Source organism: Castor canadensis, chromosome 8 (assembly GCF_047511655.1).
Source record: "Castor canadensis chromosome 8, mCasCan1.hap1v2, whole genome shotgun sequence".
NCBI lineage: Eukaryota > Metazoa > Chordata > Mammalia > Rodentia > Castoridae > Castor > Castor canadensis.
This window is the reverse complement of record NC_133393.1, coordinates 115203620-115217852: the sequence shown is the minus strand read 5'-3', so window position 1 is coordinate 115217852 and position 14233 is coordinate 115203620. Positions and strand designations below refer to the sequence as shown.

Below are 14233 nucleotides of genomic sequence, written 5' to 3'. Positions count from 1 at the left end.
TCCCAACTAATATTTTCCTTTCTATGCTTGGAGTAGAGGAGTGAAGGGGTGCCTAAAAGATCTACAAATTCTCTTCTAGATCCAATATTCCACAACAGCAGCTAATTCATTTCCCTATCTTTAAAAGTCCTGTTTTAAGATTTTTAAAGTTGAAGATTCTTTGGAATGTGAATAATTGAGGCTCCATTTATTTTTTATTAAATTCTTGAATACCCAAAAGAAGGCTGAAAGAAACCTATTCCTTTGAAATTAGCAAACTCTGAGATCATGATGGTTTCGTATCAGAAAAAGCTCTGTGAGAAGTTTCTACCCTTATTTCCTGTCCATCACAACACTAGTCCTGTGAGGTGGGCGTATCTAAGATCTATTCTTAAAAGAGGAGAACTGTGTTACCCAGGGTGGTTGATCATCCTGAGAGGGCCTTACAGGGTCACACAGTCAGGGAGGGTTGGGTAAAAATCTTGATGTTTCAGGTGATGGTGCTTTTTTTTGTCCTTAGAAATCTTGCTTTCAGAGTCCCCAAAATGGTTTCCTTCAAGTCAAGGGCAGACATGAATGAGAACAAACACCCAGTATTCCTCAGATATGGCGTGCTCTCCAACTTGGGGAGTGAATGGCGAATTAGGTATTAAGTGTCTTCTCCACATTTACAGTCTGAACTTTTAGAGAGAAGGGGACCGTTTGACTGAATTGGAGTAGAAGTAGTACTGTCCATCTCTCTACTCTTACATTTGACCTCTTTCTACTTTCACTGTATCCCTCATATTCCATTAGTATAGTTGACTGTATTCATTTATCCTTCAAGGCAGGGAAAAGATTTTCAATTTTTGCAACCTTCTGTATCAACCAATGTTGTGTTAGAATTTTCAATATTTTCCAATTATGTGACTCTGTAGGCACTCAAACACTTTTATACTGATTGGTGAATCTCCTGGGCTGACTCCAGGAAAAGTGAGAAGTTGGAGTTTGGTATATTTGGCTAAACCCCTTTTTTAGTTTCTCACTTGTATGGCTCTTCTTTCTCTACTCCCACCAGCCTCTTTTAAAAGGTCTAAATGCTCAACTAATCCCTCAGGGTCCTAATCATCCTTGTTAAAGGAAAGGTCAAGACCTGGACTGTGGGCTTTAATTATGGTTTAAAGAAACAATGCCTCCATTTTGGCAGTCTACCTAATTAGTGATGTTCTTGCTGGGAGATTCAAGCAGGTAACCGAAAGGGGATTTTTCAGCCTTTAAACCCATTTTCATAGACACCTTTAACTACTCCCCATGCAATATTCACTCCCTTCTTCAAAATATACTTTACCCCTTTCATAATATTAAATTTTTTTGAGTTTGTAATTTGACCATACAGCATATATGACAATTATACTGAGTAAGGAAAATAAGATATTTATTGAAAAAAGTTGCTCACATAATAAATTTTAGTGATGATCAAACCAGAGCAACAGATTTTTTTTTCCGGGCATTTAGTCACAACTTCAACAAATATCTTCTCTTTATGAGCTTATGTAAAAGTGTTTTACCTATATCTGTAAGGATGCCTTCTTTGATTTATTCTTCCATAATTCTGAATACTATATATTCCTGGCATTTCCCTCCCTTTGTGCTCAGCAAGTTAAGACAGCATAATCACTGATTTCTGACTTAAGTTAGAGCAAACATATTTATTTTTCCCTTTCCTCCAAAGAAATAAATTCTTTATGTGCTCTGCACGTGGGTCAGGAGAAGTAACAATGGGGTGATTGTTCCAAGCCTTGGTATTGCCTAGCCTCAGAGGTATGACTTTTATTCTTTCAAGCACTGTCCTCTAGTGGGGAAAATAAGTATTAGTGCTTTCAGAACTAGCATAGCTGCTCAAGTGTTAGCACTTGGTAAGTGCCTTCCCCTGACCAACTCAGTGCTTTCCCTAGGGAGATATTGACTTTTTAAACCATGTGAGTTAAAGTAACCTTGTAAGAAAATTGTTGGAAGTACATGTACCTTTATCTAACAGTGGTAGGTCATCAGAAAGCACTGAATAGATCAAAGAAGAGAGCTCATAGTACAGTGTAAGGCCTGGGACCATCATGCTAAAATGCAAAACAAAAAAAAGGGCACACTGCCTATATTTTTTTAAATCAGCATTTCTGAAGTGCTGTCATTCTAAAATTATTTGCTGTGTGGAGCAAACATGTACATTTCTGTGAATCTATAAGCATCAGGTCTGGCTGGCTAATCAATGATACAGTTATGACTTTATATTTTCTAGATTATTGTTTCTTTTAAAAATTTTATTAGCATCAGTTAATTGTACAAAGCAACTTCATTATTATATTTACAACATGCATATAACGTATTTTGATTGAATTTACCACATTTATATTAACCACTCTCTGTCATCCTTGTTCCTTTTTAACATTTTTTGGTGGGCTTCACTGTGCTATTTTCATACATATAAATACTTCCATAATTTTCACTCCCTCACCCATCATCCTCTCCTTTCCCCCTCCTCTCACCATGGGATCCCCCCCCAAAAAAAATACATGGCAGTCTCTCTTTTACAATCATATCATTTTGGGAGGAAGGGTCTAGATTCTGCATATTACTGTTTTATTTATAAAACAATATAATGCCTGTTTGAAATTGTGAGTGAATTTTCAACAAGGTATATTGGTTAATATTTTAAAGCACTAGACTCAGACAGACCTGTATTTACTACTCATTGGCTTCTAAACCTCAGTTTCCTTCACCATAACATGGGGAATCATAATATTGCCTTTCTCAAAGAATTTAGTTATAAACCTTTGAGATGGTGCTTGAAAAATATTTAACATAGCTTCTGGTTCTTCACAGATACTAAATAAGTATTAGTCTCTCAAATACTTTTGTAATTTTTTTCACATGGCCTCTGGCTTTCCATCCAAACTCTTAATGATTTGTCCAATAAAGCATGTAGGATATGATTTAAAATTCATTTCAGAGTTGCTTTTTACCAGTTTCTTTTACCACATATAAATAAGCCTTTGCTTCATGTGCATGCTCAGCTGGACTCATGATTCCTAGTCTCCAATGAATTTTTGTGTTTGACACCTCCTTAGGGGAGAGTTTCATATCAGGTGTCATTTCATATTAAGAAGCCAAATTTTGTGGCTGCTTCAATACACTTAAGAGCATGAACACAGCCAATCTGACTACTCCTGTTGTCAATTCCCAAAATAGTGATCCAACCTCTATGCCCAAAGGACCATAAACCACAGACTTGTAAAAGGCGAACCCCTGGGAAGCTGAGGTTGGGAAATATCCATTCTTTTCATTGCTTCCTACATTATATCTAAAGTCCTTCAAGGTTATAAAATAGTTTGCAGCATAGAGCTTCTCTGCCACACACTGTTCCATCCTTCCATAAACCAAGGTAATTGCACTGGTGGGAATGTTTCTGTGAGACAGTGCTGATGGGAACTTCAACCTAGCCAAGCCCCTGGCAGTCCTCTGCTTTTCTCTGAAAGGTGCCCTTGAGTCTTCATTCTTGCTCAGCGTCCTGTGAAAGGAGCTGAAGCTGCCACCACCTGATCCCAGTATTTCATTACTGCTTGTGTCTAGCCTGTCAGTTGACTCTTTCCTGCTCTTTCTCTTATAAATAAAGCTCATCTCCCTTGGGCTGGAAAAGAGGTTATGGTTGAATTTGGAACAGGGGTCAAAAATCACCAGAGGAATCCAATTACATTTTGTGCAGAAGCAAACACAGCACAAATTCTCTACAGGTAGATAAAGGGACTTGTCTGCAGGTTGGGGAAAGCTCAAGTGGAAAACAAAGGAAGGACAAAATGAGACCTACAACTTCCAAATTCATCTTTAACATCCTGGCACAATTTAGGGAAATGTCAAAGGTTACTGTTACATTTACTAGACTAAGTGAGCTCCAAAGGAACCTGGAAATCTAAAAGGTCTTGTTAATATTGAAAAATTCCTGTGAAAAAACTAAAGACTTTGTGTCCTCTGGCCAGCATGTAACACATTCATGGAAATTGAACTCTTTGTACCACCAAGTGTTTTTATTTTTAAAAACAAAATAAGAATAGGCTCTTACCTCAGGCTTCCCTCAAGCAAATTGTTGGACTAGTTTAGACCATTCTCAAGGGAGTAATTTCTCCTTGTTGGACATTGTAGATAGGACATTATAGGCGTGACTCTAAGTCACGTGGTTGCTATTTGTTTTCTGTAGAGTCAAGGCAATTATGAAGACTAACAAAGGACTGGTTTTAAAGAATCAGGATGAAGCTTTCATTAGCAATCTTTTAAAAAGGAAGAATAATAGTAGTAGTGATTCTGATATTTTCAGAGCTTAACAAATTAATTGTTGACAGGATCATGAACTTTGTTTCTAGTTATTTAGATTGCCATTAGCACTGTTTCTCTCACACTAACAGCTAATGATGAGTTGTGCGTATGAGTGTTTGTTTTCTAAAGGCATCCTGAATGCTGAAAATAAAGCAAGATGTTTTTGTTAGCGTGGATCAATAGGAGAAAGAATTCTCTTAAAAATATCTCTTTAATATATGTAAAGGGATGATGAATCATGCTGAATTACTTAAGTGTAGAAGTCACTCAAATGTCATGTAATGATTCTAGTCTATTCAGAAATGTGGGATGTGAAAAGTAACAGAATACTTGTGAGTATCTGCATAAAGCCAAAATTCAACAAGTAACACTTGTATGTTATGTGTCCCCATCATCTCCCTGATGATAAATGACTACATTTTGTTATTGGGTCAGCCTTCTTATTAGTCACATCCTGCCTGGGAGGTAGCATGAGGGCTTCAGACACCAGAGTCTTGCAACAGATGAATCCAGGGACATATAACAGCTCTTTGTATATAGCTCAGAGTTCAGATCCCTTTGCTCACCTCTTCTTAAATTGACTTTTGTGACATTATTATAATAAAGTGAGCATAGGATCTCATCAAATTTATAGGGCTCCTTTCTGTGATTCATCTTTTCCTGAGACTGCATGAAACTTTGACTATAAGATATGTTTAGTGGCTGTCAGGTTTCAGAGACCCATTAAAGTGTACAGCTAGAAGTGCATCTTACAGCAGAGAATCTAAGACTCACTTCAGGAGGCACCTCCTCATTAAGTTGTATTATTCATCTCTCAGCAAGTATTTATTGCATGCCTACTGTCTGAAAACCATTGCTTAACGTTCAGAAAATAAAACACAAACATTTATCCCACCCTTGTAGGCTTATGTTACAGTATTAATGTTATTTATCAAAAATAGGTCCCCCTATATACCTACATACCCTTGTAGATAATTTCTACTCTGTATTGTCAAACTGTGTTTGTATTAGTTAGGAACATATTTGGCTACAAATAAGGAAACTTGACAAATCACAGTGGTCTTTTTTAACTTAGCACTAAGTCTGTAGATTAGATACTAACACATCAGCTCAGCCACATGTGAAGGATTTGGTGTCTGTCTGTCTGTCTTAACCCTTCAGTGTGCTTAGTATGGTCCTTGCTTCCCATGATTATAAGAAGCTGCTGCAACTGGCATTATGTCTGAGCTCACATTAGGCAGAAGGCAAAATGAGTGTGAAGCCACCTATGTCTACTCTTTGTTAAATAGAAAACAAAATTCTCACAAAAAAACCCAAAACTGCACTAGCATAGTTCAAATTATGTGTTTTTGATCAAAACTGTTACCACATGACTATCCATATATTCAAGAGAGGCTGAGAAAGCATCTGGTATGTACAGTCTCAATAGTGAAAGTAATCAAGAAAGAACATGGTTGGGAGTGGGTGCTAAGTTAGCTAATCTACATTGTAGATCATACTGATTACAAAAACAAAACAAAGAAAAACAGAGAATCCAATGTCATTTAAGCATAAAGCTGATTGGGTTTTACATCTGCTCATTTTCTTAGTGAGTGAACGTATGCATGTATGCCTTGTAGAAGTACCTAGTACCATGGAAGTCCGAATAATTGAATGAATGAATGGCCTAATGCAACTGGTACATACAAAATATTTTCTGAAACTCTACAAGGACAACTATTTTGACTGTTTTAACTACATCAATTATTTATTTTAGTGAAAATCATCAACATACTTGAATATAATCTTTATTATCAAAATTATCATACTTTAAAAAATTCTATTCTCTTATGATTTATTAAACAATGACTATATGCCAAGCACTGACAATTGTAAAGAAAATGTGACAATATTTCTACTCCAAGAGCAAATATTCAAGAAGAAAAAGATGAGAAAAGAGTTGCATATGATACTACATGGGTCACCCAATTCTGCCTGGGAGAGTCAGAAAAGTTTTAATGAAGAATTGTTTATGTGCTTCCTTCGTGTGTGTAGAAGGGAAGAAAGAGAAAAAGAAGAAAAGAAAATAGACAAATGAAAGTTTTGTTTTGTTTTGTGGTACTAGGGCTTGAGCTCAGGGCCTACACCTTGAGCCACTCAACCAGCCCTTTTTGTTTTAGATATTTTTGAGGTAAGGTCTTGTGATCCTCCTGATCTCTGCCTCCTGAGTAGCTAAGATTACAGGTGTGAGCCAGAGGCACCCAGTAACAAATGGAAGCATTTTCAAGCAAAGAAAACAGCACAGGAAAGTCACAAAGGTTTGTTCGTACTTTAGGTAAGGCAAACATAGGAATGGCTAGCTGGCATCATAAAGAGTTCATGGATGCTGGAATCAAACATACCTGAGTCTGGATCCCAGGTCTTGTTCTTCCTGTGAGACACACTGAAGTGCATCCTCCCTATCAAGGCTAGAATGCTGCACTGAGAGCACTGGGAGACAGGAAGAAAAAGTCAGCAAGTGTAGGTCATAAAGGATGTATAGCAAGATGTGGGAGGTAGATTGTAAAGCATGGCAGCCATCCCTCCTACTCCTGTAGCAACTCCCTTTGCAATGTGACCCTCCATTAGGAGGTAAGGTATCTCATTAGGGTTGGTCTTGTAACTTTTTTTTTTTTTTTTTTGGTGGGACTGTGGTTTCAATTCAGGACTTTCCACTTGCAAAGCAGGCAGTCGACCAGCCACACCTCCAGTCCATTTTGCTCTGGTTATTTTGGACATGGGGTCTGTCCAACTGTTTTGCCCAGGTTGGCCTCAAACCTTGATCCTTCTGATCTCAGTCTGCTAAGTAGTAAATATTTCAGAAATGAGCCACTGGCACCAAGTAAACAGAATGTGGCAGAGGTGACATTGTACAATTTATGGGCTGAAGCCTTAAGAACATTTGCAGCTTTCTCTTTTACTTCCTTAGAATCCAGCTGCCTTAGGGAAAGATCCCAGCCAGCCTTCTGGTCCACAGGGAGGGGAACTGAGTCACCCCAGTCAAAAGCCCCAAGAAACTGCCACCTGGGGTCAGCCAGTCCCTTGCTGAACTGCCACCTGCAACAGAATACACAAGTGAGCCCAAGAAATAACCCAGAGAACAGGGGCAAGTTGTCTCAGCTGATCCCTTCCTTATCTGCCAAACCCAGCACTGGGAGCAAATCCATGGTTATTATTTAAACCATGGGGCTTGGGGTGGTTTGTTATAAATGATAGATAATGGAAAGAGAAGGCTAAGAACTTTTATTTTTTATCTATTATTTATTTGTAGAACGAGTCTCACTATGTAGCTCAGTGTAGCCTTGAACCTGAGATTCTCTTGCTTCTGCCTCCCAAGTGCTGGAAGTACAAGAATGTGCCACCATGCCTGGCAAGAAAATTTATTTTATATAGGAGATGAGAGAAATCATTGAAAGATTTTAAACAAGGTAATGATCTCAATAGATTTTTATTTTAGAAATTTTGCCCCAATGCCTGTGTAAAGGACATGCTTAAAAGCAAGTAGCAAAGTTAGTTGTGTGGAGTAATAGTTAAGGAAAACTTGATAAGGATCCAGAAGGTAATAGGAGATCAGCAAGGACAAAGCTTCTTTCCTAAGTAAACAGCCTCAGAAAGGACCTGTGCTTGGTTTAATGTTCTGCAGAATCCTTCTGGAAAGTCTTCATAATTTTTGAACAAAGAGCTAATGGTTTTACTTTGTACTAGGCCCCACAAATTTTGTTGCAGGTTCGGAGAGAAAAATTCACAGTAGCTGAGTTTGACCTCATGTGCTAGGAGGTAAAAATGAATCTGACCCAGTAAGTTCTTGCCTGGTTGTGGCAGCTTTGAGCTGTACAGCCACAAAACCCTCAGGTTTGTAAATGTTTGGGTCTCTCACCAGCAGTCAAGCTTTGATTGCTCTGATGTTAGTTTGAAGCAGTTCCACACAACAGAAACATCAAGAACAAAAAAAGAGGTTTTTTTTTAATCTTCTCTGTCCTAAAAGCTACTTGAGTGGCCCTGAGTGAGGCAAGCCTCTCCAGCTTCCTCATTCATGAAATAAGGTGATAATCCTGTCCCCACACAGCTCCAGGGATTGTGACAATTAACCAGACATGTGAATGAAGCACTTTAAATTCCCCACAAAGGAATGCATTCCATCAAACAGAAGGACTAAAAATAATTCTACTAACAACAATAACCCTCATGCAATGTCCTCAACTCAGGTGGCTGTGACTGCGTGCTACTCAGAATGCTCAGAATCAAAATGCCTGACATTTTTCTGAGATAAAGGGAAGGTAATAAATAGATAAGAATTTGATCAGGGTTTGAAATGCGCTAACACGCCATAAACTTCTCTATTTTACACTGCCTCATAGCTTAAAATTTCTGCATCTATTCATTTATTTATCCAACACTTACTGAACATACTTTATTATGTAGTGGGCACCATGCTAGGTGCTAGGAAAGAAGTTGGAACCAATATGGGTCCCTGTCTTCAAGGACCGTGTAGTGTATAAGTTGGAGACTGATACAAATGAACAACTAGAAAGTAATGTTCCAGTGCCAAAAGACATTCCTGAAACCCCAGGGGAAGCAGGAGGGTCACAAGTTTGAGGCCAGCTTAGATTCCATAGCAAGACCCAATCTCCAAAAAAAAAAAAAAGACAAAGAAACAGAAAGAGCATTTATAGGCAGGATGGAGAAAGAATGAAGGCTGCTCTAAAGAAGTAAAATTTTGGTGTATTAAGAAACAACAGAATCAATATGGAATGAAATTTTAAGATGAGAAAATAGGCCCAAAATGATGTTATGCTGATAATGTCATATCTATATCTATATTTACATAATAAAAACTCAATGTATTGTTTTTTTCTGTGGTACTGGGGTTTGAACTTGGGACCTACACCTTGAGCCATTCCACCAGCCCTTTATTGTGATGCTGTTTAGTGAGATAGGGTCCTGGGTTGGTTTCTAATGATGATCCTCGTGATCTCTACCTCCTGAGTAGCTAGGATTATAGACATGAGCCACTGGTGCCTGGCACTGTATTGTTTTTGTTTTCTAAAAGGCCCTCTGTGTTCATCATGTATTCCTAATGGTTTGATGTTGACCTGCTGGGTGACCTTGGCAATTCACTCAAAAGTCAACAAGTAGATCCCCTTAAACCTTCTAAGCCTTGGTTTCTTCTGAGAATAAGAGATTCATAAAGAGATAACACATGAGTTTGCTTTAAGATAAAAATTGCACCACGTTGATTCTTAAATGAATATATCAAGAACTTACACTTGAGAAAATGTCAGAAATTTCAATATATGTCCTCTGGGAGCCTATTTCATAAACTTATGATGTTAGAAATGGTGCCTAAAGTAATTTTTACAACTATACTTTAGAACTGATGTCCTGATTTGCCTACTGCATGGAATAGGGGAACAACCCAAGGAATAGGGGAAAATTTCTTGCTTGGATAAAAAAATCCTTTTGGAGATAGAAAAATGAGAATTTGCATTCTCTCTCTCTCTCTCTCTCTCTCTCTCTCTCTCTCTCTTTCTCTGTCTTCCCCCCTCCAACTTCTTTATAAGGGAGGCTTAGTTCACTAACCCTGCCCAACCTAAAGAACCATACGAAGTTCAAATGGCAAAGTATATGAAATTGTAACCATGAAGGATAATGTAAGTATCTTCCTTTGAGGATAAACTTAATTTTGTACTTGAGCCAAAATCAAAGTACGTTGGGTAAATAAGATGGGGATAGTATTTTGGGTTACAAATAAGCAGTGATTTTTGAGACTGATATTTTTCCTCAATTTGTACATAGGTTCTAAAAGTAACTCAATGAGATGACTTTAAAAAAGTGAAATGACTTCCTTGGTGGTCTGAAGAAGAGTTATGACAAAGTGACTACTTCTAAAATATTACTAATTTCAAAACAATTATCCTGGGGATGTGACTCAGTGGTAGAGTGCTTGCTTAACATAAACAAGGCCCTGGATTTGATCCCTAGCACTGCAAAAAGAAAAAAAAAATCGTAGTACCAAATACTAGCATCATCCTACAAAGTATGTTTTACATATGATTTTTTTCAAGTACCAGTGATGAAGATTAGGGTGACCATTCACTTTTATAAAGGAATGAGATGCTCCCCACAAAGTCCCAATCATACACGAGTATGGACTTTACCATTTGATAAGTTCTATGTACAGTTGATCTCAGTTGAACCTAATAGCAACACTGTGAGGTGTATTTTAATTTTATTCTCATTTTGCTGATGAGGAAATTAGGGATTATCTGTAAAATGATACTTGGCAGTTGTTAACCTTCTTGAGCCTTAAATTAGCCACAGGGCAGCGTTTCAGCCCCACAAATCTTGAATCTGAATCCCTCTCATGCTCACACACATATTTAGACCACTAGACATCTTCATTTCACTGATGAATTTACTAAAGCTATGCCAAGCTTGTCTGGATGTCTGGAACTGTCGGAACAGCCGTGATTTCCAATCCCCTCAGTATGCCAGTGAACTGGATTCATGACACACTTACTCATTTCTTTGTGCCTGTCTTGGGAATTGGCTACTTCCCATCCTAAGATTTCATTTGGTGGCCATGTGACATATTCACCAATAGACTCTTTTGAGAGGTGTCTATGACATGGCTAGAATCAGGTTTGATGAGCCCATTTCTGACCTCTTTCTCCAATTGTGCTCAGCTCTGACCTTGAAATGAGGCATCTGTTACTATTTGCCTCGCATGCTAAAGAATGAGTCATGGTTCATAATGGACTCTGGAGCCCCAGCTGGAATCCATCTCTCTGGTTTGCTAGCGGCACCTATAAACTCCCTTGTCTTCCTTTACACTTTCATTCTCTTCTTCCTTTTGTCACACACTCTAAGTGTCCACAGATGTCAAGTGTAGAAAAAGACATGTGGTGTTAATGCTCTAATGTTGGCAGAAAGGCACTTCCTGAAGAAGATATGGCCCCTTGCAGAGTTGTTTAGCAGGCTGCCCATCTGTAGTTATCACTGCCCAGTGCCTATTCTTGATTCAAATAGCTCGACCACTTTTGTGCTGGCATGATGCCTCCCAGGGGATCAGTCAACGGGCCATCTAGCCATATCAACTACGGCTGTTCAGGGCAGGAATCCTAGCCAGGAATTTCTAAACTGCTGTCTGTGAAGAGGGTCTATGCATTTTGGCGGGGGAAGACTTCCAAAAATAAAAACTAGATACTGTGGCCATTTGTTTGGACTTTGTAGAAGAGTTATTAGTCATTGGGGATAGGGAAAGGACATCAGAGACAACAACAGGAAATTAAATCTAATTAATCACTCTGACAAGCAGAGGGAGAACTGAGTCTACTCTTCCCTGAACAATTGTTGGAAATTTAGGAAATGGCTAGAAAAGCATTTAGTCTTACCAAATTGTATTTGTTTCTTTGGAAACTGGAAATCTCAAATGAAAATAAGTACAGGGAAAGTAAACAATGCAGTAATCTGAGGAGTGTACATACTTTCTTAGAATTTAGTTGCAAGAGGGTCAAAGCGAAGGTGTTTATTTCAATGTTTGTAATTTAATTATTGCACAGGATAGTTACAAATTTAAACCTTCCTAACGGAGGGGCAATCCTCTGGGAGCTGTGATTTTCCTTTTCTATGCTTGTTTTTTTTTCTTTTTAATCTACTAGAAATGAACAGTAGCTATGAACAACTTCAGAAAATATTGTGAAGAATAATTAAGAAATTAGGCAAAGAGCTTCTTGGCATTGAGTTCTCAGTAACAATTGATGGAAATCAAGTTGATCCACTATATACATGATTCACATAGGCTTACAAGTTTTTTTGTTTGCCTAACCTAAATATACCTTTGGTTTTTTGTGCCTGTTTTCTTTTTCCTGGTCTTCCAGGGGTGTGTTGAACTCAGCTTCCACCAGCTTTTAAGAACCAATAGTTGCATTTTAGATATTTTGAGAAACTGACAACATTAAGAAATGAGCAAAAAGGAAAAACAAGGTTAATAAATACTTAAAACTCATCACTTCATTTTACTGCATTTCGCTATTATCTGTGCTATTAAGGTGATTTGTGTCTGTTTTATCAGTATATATGGTTAAAAAATACTATATAATGATGTACAGTTCAGCCTGTCTTTCCAAATTATTTTCAATGACACCCCTTTATGTGACTTGAAAATGAACATCCCTCTAGTGGCTTCTAATGGTCATTACCCTACAGAAATTGGTAAATGTTGCACCTTCAGACTTCATCTTCCCTGTAACCCTAGCTACACAGGAGGCAGAGATCAGGAGGGTCACAGTTTGAAGCCAGCCCCGGCAAATAGTTCACAAAAAGGGCTGGCAGAGTGACTTAAGGTTTAGACCCTGATTTCAAACCCCAGTACTGCAAACAAATAAAAAAAAAGACTTCATCTCAAAGAGCCAATTATTAAATACTTACCAACATATAACTGTCCCAGGCTAATTAAATATGCAAACTAGTTTGTGCAAACAAATTAACCATTGGCTTCAATGATTACTTTGAAATGTTTTCTAAATGAGATCTTTATGCACAATCAGGTGTGAACTACTCACCAAAGTCTGCTACATTTTTTATATATATCTGTTTTGAGTACTTAAACAATTGAGTTGATTTCTGGGAAACTGTATGCAAATTCTTTTCATGAATAATTCATCTTTTATGAAATAGGGTCTCACTATGTAGCCTAGTCTGGTCTTAGACTTGTGATCCTCCTGCCTCAGCCACGTTTAAAGGTGTGCTTAAAGGTGTGCACAACTACACCCAGCTCTACAAATTTTTACAGACTTTTTTTCATAGCCCAGCCATACATCCAAATTATACATCTTATATTTATTGACAGGATAAAATACATTCTAGGTATAATTTCATTCTTTTTAACTTCATACATAGTAGAATAAGGTTCCTTAAAAGACAAAATTACAGTGCTTGCTTCGGCAGCACATATACTAAAATTGGAACGATACAGAGAAGATTAGCATGGCCCCTGCCCAAGGATGACACGCAAATTCGTGAAGCGTTCTATATTAAAAAAAAAAAAAAGAAGACAAAAATTACAAGAAATTTAATTTAGAGATCTTAACTGTTTTTTATGTGTGATTCTAGAGTTTGGCAGTCCTTAGAACTAGGACAGGTTTAGAGAGCTCTGGGACTGAAAAGTAGTCTGGAAGCATTTATGGACAGCAAACAGAAGTGAGGTAGAGAAAACAGACAGAGGTGTAGACACGGCTGACTGGCTCCAGCTCCAGGCTTATTCGAATATAGGTTGACCAACTGGCTGCCTGTGACCGACTGAAGCTTAGTTGCTAAGACGGGCTGAGACCCAACTATTTGTTAGTCCTACCTTATGCTTTCAACATAAGAAGGCACTCCCAGGTCAAATTTGGGTTGGTTTCACAGGTTCATTTTATGTAAAAATGTACAAAAAGTTATTCCATTTTTTATGTTATCTAATATCCTTCTGTTAAGAATGGGCCAAAACACTACATTTGATAGTATAATTATTATGTGAATTAAAAATATATTTACTGTAAATTTTTTCTGAAAGTGGGTACCATTTGGAGGGAGTGGGCACAAGGAAAGAGGGAATGAGGGTGTACATGGGTGGATTACTCTGTATACATATGTGAAAAAAGAAGAAAGAAACCCGTTGAAAATGTGCTAAGAAGGGGGGAGGAGGAAAGAGAGAGAATGATGGAGGAGGTAAATCCAACAATATATATTTAAAACACATATATAGATATCACAATGTGTCCCCCTGTACAATTATGTGCTAATAAAATCATAAAAATATGTTTACTAGCAAACTTTTCATTTTTAGTAAAAATGTATGCCTCATAGAAGATTTTAAAGTGGGTACACATTGATCAAACATTTTGATTTTTAT

The 14233-nt window shown here is 37.7% G+C and overlaps 1 non-coding gene across 1 annotated transcript; it reads left to right on the top strand.

Moving 5' to 3' along the window:
- The first annotated feature begins 13271 nt into the window (after nt 1–13271).
- LOC141426007 (U6 spliceosomal RNA) lies at nt 13272–13378 on the top strand. The gene has a single exon (XR_012451121.1). It is a non-coding gene; the product is annotated as a U6 spliceosomal RNA (small nuclear RNA).
- Nucleotides 13379–14233: the final 855 nt, after the last annotated feature.